This window comes from Vulpes lagopus, chromosome 19, assembly GCF_018345385.1.
Source record: "Vulpes lagopus strain Blue_001 chromosome 19, ASM1834538v1, whole genome shotgun sequence".
NCBI lineage: Eukaryota > Metazoa > Chordata > Mammalia > Carnivora > Canidae > Vulpes > Vulpes lagopus.
The window spans coordinates 41,013,984-41,021,306 of NC_054842.1; the positions used below are offsets into that span (position 1 = coordinate 41,013,984).

General features: G+C 37.8%; 2 pseudogenes; both read left to right on the forward strand.

The window, feature by feature from the left end:
- The first annotated feature begins 898 nt into the window (after positions 1-898).
- LOC121478689 lies at positions 899-3,092 on the forward strand (annotated as a pseudogene).
- A 547-nt stretch (positions 3,093-3,639) lies between these two features.
- On the forward strand, positions 3,640-5,682 carry LOC121479119 (annotated as a pseudogene).
- The last annotated feature ends 1,641 nt before the right edge of the window (positions 5,683-7,323 follow it).

Here is a 7,323-nt window from a genome sequence, read left to right on the forward strand (position 1 = left end):
AAAGAAGATTAGCACATGATTGCTTTTTACTGTTGCTCATGTTTATTACCACGAGGGCTACGGGCCCAATACTTGCACACTGTCACCAAATGTCATCACCCATTGTTCTGGTAACATATAAAGCAACTGTTTTACCCCTTTGACAGCTTTTCTTGTTTGAGTCTGGTCAAGCTCCCGGCCACTATCACTTTAGAAGCAGTAATGATGTATGTGAAGAAAGCAGTGGCCTCCAGATGACAGATATCGTTATATTTCTTTTGATATTAAGACATTCACAGTAAAGAAGATGTACCTACTCTGGTGAATCTAAAAACCAAAGTTGGGATGCTACAGGTTTCTTTATAATAAATACAACAGGTGTGATACATAGAAGGACTAGATAGAAGCTTGCATCAGCATTCAGAGTGAGAGAGAGAGTTCCCTACTACTCATTCCATCTGGTAGGACACATTTTTTCTTTCTCTCTGTGAAGAAGGTTATGACTTGGTTAAACCAGCCAGCTTCTCCTTTTCCCAGGAGATAAAAGGAAGAAGGAATAAATTGCAGCTGGGCTCTTTCTACATCAAAGAGAGAATGGAGAGGGTTGTTAAAGAATTTTGTTATGATTATCTTTGCTTGGGAAAAAGGGAAATAAGACTCATGACAAAGCTGAAAAATCGGTTTGTAAAGGACACTCTTCAGAGTGAAAGATTTAGAAGAAATATTATATTTACATACTATATATATAAATATCTAATATTTATATATTTATTTCCTTCTGGTATTTCAGAGTTCCATATTTGCCTTCAGAAAACAGTTGAATTAACAATAACAACACAAATGCCCTTGCTTATGATGAAATTGACTTGGAAATGATACAGAAATTAGGAGTGCTGATGCAAATAAGAGTCATAAGGAAATGGATTCATTTGCATCGACTGCCGTTAGTGGTAGTGACCTTAAGTGAGTTCCATTGTATGAATAGAGCCTTGGTAACAGGCTGGAACTGCTGCTGTGCACATTCTATTTATCTAAGAAATGCTAACTCCAGACCCAATGTGTTGGTTTCTCCCCTGAAACTGAAGTAGCTCTGCAGTGGTCAAGCCAGATTTCAAGGAAGTTACTACCTATCCTCATTCATATTAAGCGAGCACACTTGGACCTTTAAAGTGTATGGTGTCTTGGGTTTCAAGATGGTTTTCGTTTCATTTTTTTTTTTGTTGTTTTGTTTTGTTTTAGTTTGGTTTTGGGTTTTTTTGGTAAGAGAGCATTGGAACAGTAGAATGGTGTTCCCTATTTTCTATAAAATAGTTCACCATTTTGCTCTTCCATTCCACTTTTGATAGTTATTTGTTTCAACAACTTGAATGCAATGAGTACCCAGTCTGATCATGACAAAAGTACTCACTAGGGAGTTTTGGGATAAGTGGCTATTACTCTTGCTATCTGAGATGCAATTCAAACTCAAGATGAGAAATCAGATTCTGGAAACAGCAAAAAGATTACCATTTATGATTATGGTGAACCAGATGCTGATCTTACTGAATAAATCTGAGGTATTATAAAGGTAGCAAATAAAGGTTACGAATTATAAAACTGTAGGAATTCACATGGAGCTAATTTCAATTTCCTATGCATTTATACCTTTAAGGAAGTTGATGCTATCCAGCAACCATCAACTAATATGTATAATCAACACATGCTTGAACAGTAACTATTATCTACTGGTTACTTACTAAGCCAGAAGGTTTTAGCAAATAATCTCTGTATTTAACCACCTTACAAGGTAGATATTATTTGTCTGATATATAAGATGAAGAAACTGAAGCTCAACAAGTATAGATGTGTGCTTCTCAGTTCCTGATCTAAGGTTCAAGCTATATATCTTACCCCAAAGCCCTTTCTCTTCTCACTGTATGGTTTTGAATATCAGATAATATGTGTTTTAACAATGTTGTTTGCATATGATGCCTTTTTCTTCCATTTGAACTTGTATTATCAACCAGTCTGGCCCTTGGAAACTTAGAGTGTGTAGTGTCTGGGAGTCATCAGATTTTCAACTTTAAATGCAAGCATTCCATGAATGATGGCTCCAGAGGACATCTGGCATCCATGTTCTCCTTCTACTTGTTTTGCTCATATTAAGAAGCAACTCAGCTTTCCACGCTACCCAGGGAAGGGTCCATAGGGCGTTGTTTTGCATTCCCATTGTAACTTAAAGGGAAACTTTAACAACGTCTGGATCCCTTGATGTTCTGCAAAAGAAGGAGCAGGATGTCCTCAAATTCCTTGCAGCAGGAACCCACTTAGGTGGCACCTACCATGACTTCCAAATGGAACAGTACATATACAGAAGGAAAAGTGATGGTATCTACATCATAAATCTGAAGAGAACCTGGGAGAAGCTTCTGTTGGCAGCTCGTGCCATTGTTGCCATTGAAAACCCAGCTGATGTCAGTGTTACGTCATCCAGGAATACTGGCCAGCGAGCTGTGCTGAAATTTGCTGCTGCTACTGGAGCCACTCCTGTTGCTGGCCACTTCACTCCTGGAACCTTCACTAACCAGATCCAGGCAGCTTCCCGAGAGCCAAGGCTTCTGGTGGTTACTGATCCCAGGGCTGCCCACCAGCCTTTCACAGAGGCATCTTACGTTAACCTGTCTCCCGTTGCTCTGTGTAACACAGACTCTCCTCTGTGCTACGTGGACATTGCCATCCCTTGCAACAACAAGGGAGCTCACTCAGTGGGTCTGATGTGGTGGACACTGGCCCAGGAAGTCCTGCACGTGTGGCAGCATTTCCTGTGAGCACCCATGGGAAGTCTTGCTTGATCTCTACTTCTACAGAGATGCTGAAGAGATTGAAAAGGAAGAACAGGCCGCTGCTGAAAAGGCTGTGACTAAGGAGGAATTTCAGGGTGAAATTCCAGCTCCTCAGTTCACTGCTACTCAGCCTGAAGTTGCAGACTGGTCTGAAGGCGTGCAGGAGTCCCCTGTGCCTATTCAGCAGTTCCCTCCTGAAGACCGGAGGCTCAGCCAGCCACTGAAGATTGGTCTGCAGCTCCCATGGCTCCAGCCACTGAATGGGGAGGAACAACCACGAAGTGGTCTTAAGCTGCTCTTCCACAGAAGCAACAAAATGGAAAGAAGGTTGATGGAAAATAAACAGTTTCTAAAAAAATAAAAAGAAGAAGCAACTCAGTGGGTGTGATGATGTTGAATCTTAACAAATATAATTTATACATCCAGTGCTAAGTTCTATTTATGGTAAAAAAGTCCAAATAATATTTTAAAGAATACAAACTTACATATGTTGTATGTGTAGTGTATTTTTACAGTTGAAATATTTTGTTTTGTTATGTTTGTCATTTAAAAGAACCAAAACCAAAAAAAAGAAAAATAATAATAAAAATAAATTAAAAAAAGAACCAAAACCTCATCTTGACAGATATATTTTAATAAAGTCTTGTGCACCTGACCTTCTAAATAAATTATTTATTAATCATCTTATACAGATAACATTTAAAACTTGAGATGCATTGCTTTTCCGCTCCCATTTTCCTACCCCTGGTTGCCACTCTGGCTGCACCAAGTTCGGTCATAATTATACAGTTCCACACCTCTAAGCTAGCACCACTATAGTCTCTCTCTAGCCACAGTCATGATCATCTATTGGGACCTCATAAGCAACAATAAGATGTTCTCCAACATCTACAAGACCTAGGAGATCTTGGATGGGCTGTGCCGGGAGGTGGAAGGGAAGATGATTAGTAGAACAGAGGGTAGCATGTTGACTCACTCATTGGTGAAAATGTCTCCACTGAAGGTCCCAAGGGTGAAGGTACCAAAAGCATAGTAATCACTAACGTTGATATTGTCATGAACCATCATTTGCACTCTCTGTAAGTGATGGAAACCAGCTTCAGAGAGGAAGCCAACAAGAAGTATATCAAAGATTATATGAAATCAATCAAAAGCAAACTTAAAGAACAGAGGCCAGAAAGAGTAAAGCCTTTTATGACAGGGGCTACAGAACAAATCATGCACATCCTTGCTGATTTCAAAAACAACTGGTTCATTATTGGTGAAAACATGAATCCAGATGACATGGTTGTTATGCTGGACTGTCATGAGGATGGTGTGACCTCATATATGATTTTCTTTTTTTTTTCTTTTTTATTTCTATTCTTTTATTCTTTTTTTTACTTTTTTTTTAATAATAAATGTATTTTTTATTGGTGTTCAATTTGCCAACATACAGAATAACACACAGTGCTCATCCTGTCAAGTGCCACTCTCAGTGCCTGTCACCCAGTCACCCCCACGCCCCGCCCTCCTCCCCTTCCACTACCCTTAGTTCGTTTCCCAGACTTAGGAGTCTTCCATGTTCTGTCTCCCTTTCTGATATTTCCTATCCATTTCTTCTCCCTTCCCCTCTATTCCCTTTCACTATTATTTATATTCCCCAAATTAATGAGACCATATAATGTTTGTCCTTCTCTGATTGACTTATTTCACTCAGCATCATACCCTCTAGTTCCATCCACGTCGAAGCAAATGGTGGGTATTTGTCATTTCTGATGGCTGAGTAATATTCCGTTGTATACATAAACCACATCTTCTTTATCCATTCATCTTTCGATGGACACCAAGGCTCCTTCCACAGTTCGGCTATTGTGGACATTGCTGCTAGAAACATCGGGGTGCAGGTGTCCCGGCGTTTCATTGCATCTGCATCTTTGGGGTCAATCCCCAGCAGTGCAATTGCTGGGTCGTAGGGCAGGTCTATTTTTAACTCTTTGAGGAACCTCCACACATCTTTCCAGAGTGGCTGCACCAGTTCACATTCCCACCAACAGTGTAAAAGGACTCCCTTTTCTCTGCATCCTCTCCAACATTTGTGGTTTCCTGCCTTGTTAATTTTCCCCATTTTCACTGGTGTGAGGCGGTATCTCATTGTGGTTTTGATTTGTATTTCCCTGATGGCAAGTGATGCAGAGCATTTTCTCATGTGCGTGTTGGCCATGTCCATGTCTTCCTCTGTGAGATTTCTCTTCATGTCTTTTGCCCATTTCATGATTGGGTTGTTTATTTCTTTGCTGTTGAGTTTAATAAGTTCTTTATAGATCTTGGAAACTAGCCCTTTATCTGATATGTCATTTGCAAATATCTTCTCCCATTCTGTAGGTTGTCTTTGAGTTTTGTTGACTGTATCCTTTGCTGTGCAAAAGCTTCTTATCTTGATGAAGTCCCAATAGTTCATTTTTGCTTTTGATTCTTTTGCCTTCGTGGATGTATCTTGCAAGAAGTTACTGTGGCTGAGTTCAAAAAGGGTGTTGCCTGTGTTCTCCTCTAGGATTTTGATGGAATCTTGTCTCACATTTAGATCTTTCATCCATTTTGAGTTTATCTTTGTGTATGGTGAAAGAGAGTGGTCTAGTTTCATTCTTCTGCATGTGGATGTCCAATTTTCCCAGCACCATTTATTGAAGAGACTGTCTTTCTTCCAGTGGATAGTCTTTCCTCCTTTATCGAATATTAGTTGACCATAAAGTTAAGGGTCCACTTCTGGATTCTCTATTCTGTTCCATTGATCTATGAGTCTGTTTTTTGTGCCAGTACCACACTGTCTTGATGACCACTGCTGTGGTTGTACTTCAGGATATATGATTTTAAGTATAGTTTAGAAATGGAAAAATGTTAATGAATTCAGGTATTAAGCTGGAAAACTGACTGCTGCTCTTCATCCACACAATATCAGGACTTAGACAAAAGGGACTGATGCCATCTTGAACTCTTCATTTATTTTGACCTTGACTTATTTGGAAAAGAGACATGCTTTTTAAGAAAGAAACAGGTCATGTTGGTAGTCTAAAAATAAAATGCGTCTAAACTAATGATAGAATTCCTCATAGTTTAATATATATTTAAATCAATAGTGTGTAGTGTCCTGGAAAAGCTAGAGCCTGGTTGTAGACTAGTGCTAAAAAGCATAAGATGGCTTGCAAATCACTTCTACAATGAAAACTACTTCTGGGACTGGAGTATAAAAAATAAGAACCAAGAGTCTTAATCCTTGAGTTCCAGTAAAGGGAAAGACCATGCTCATAGCTGGGCAACATTTGAAGTGGATTCCTTACACTGAAAACTGAAATAATTAATGCCGGAAGAGATTACGAAAAAGAAAGATACTGATACAATTGGAAGGGAAAAAAAGTTGAAGTACATTATGTAGTAAACCTCTATCTCATAAAAGAATTTGACTAGGAAAATGAATAGTCTATATACAGTCCTAAGAATTGAAATACTAAAACATCCATTGTTTGGAGAGATATTGACCCCACCATTTTCTAGCAAACAGTATTCTATATTCAAAAGTCACTCATTTTTATTGACATGTTTATAAAATATAATTTTAGTAAGGGCTAGTAAATTTACATAGAACCAATTTCAACAAAAGATGATTATGTTAGTGTACATAAATTTGGCCTTGAATATACTTGTATTTCCATTTTTAATGTTCATGGAGACAACTCTTAAAACAATGAAACACCAAAATCATTTATGGAAAAAGTCCCAGTTGCTCCATAAAAACAAGTTAGTTCTGCATAAAATAAATAAACAAACAAACAAATCAAAGAATCATCTAAAAAAGTTTAAATCTTAACAGTTTATAGGGTTTTTTTAAACATATTGGAAACCTGATGAGAATGACTTGTTTAATGTTTATAATCACATTTTAGTTTTAGAAGACTGCCACCATATTTTTTTTGAAAAAATAGCTGTACCATTTACCATGAGGAACATAAAAGTGTTATAGTCTATTACCTATGGAAGTTCACATAGTACCTTTTAATATGTAGTATTAAAACTACAATCATGTAATTTCATGGTGATTTATTTCTAGGAATGTATTTTATCATCTCAATCGCCATTCCATAACAATTATGAGGAACTGGAATACTATATAGAAGGCCCTCAGGTCATTCCATATTGGAAAGCTATAGGTGGTTGCCAATAATAAAAATTGTTGTTTGTGCAAATTATGTGAGAGAAGTTGTCAAAGAGATATGTGAATTCTTACTAAAGAAATCACTATCCTTAAATGATTTTAAGTGCAAATGACTTCTATTTTTATGAGGTATTAGCTCAGAAAATCAAACTGCCATTTAATTTTGCTCTGGTGAGCCTATTGTCTTCACTTCATGTCCTTCTTGGGATACATTTTTCTCTGGATTTTTGAAGATTTATTCATGAACTCCCATTAGCATTAATAGGGGTTGTATAACTCTATCCCTTACACAGTCAGTGGTAAATGAAATCCCTTTGGCATAATTTTCAGGCA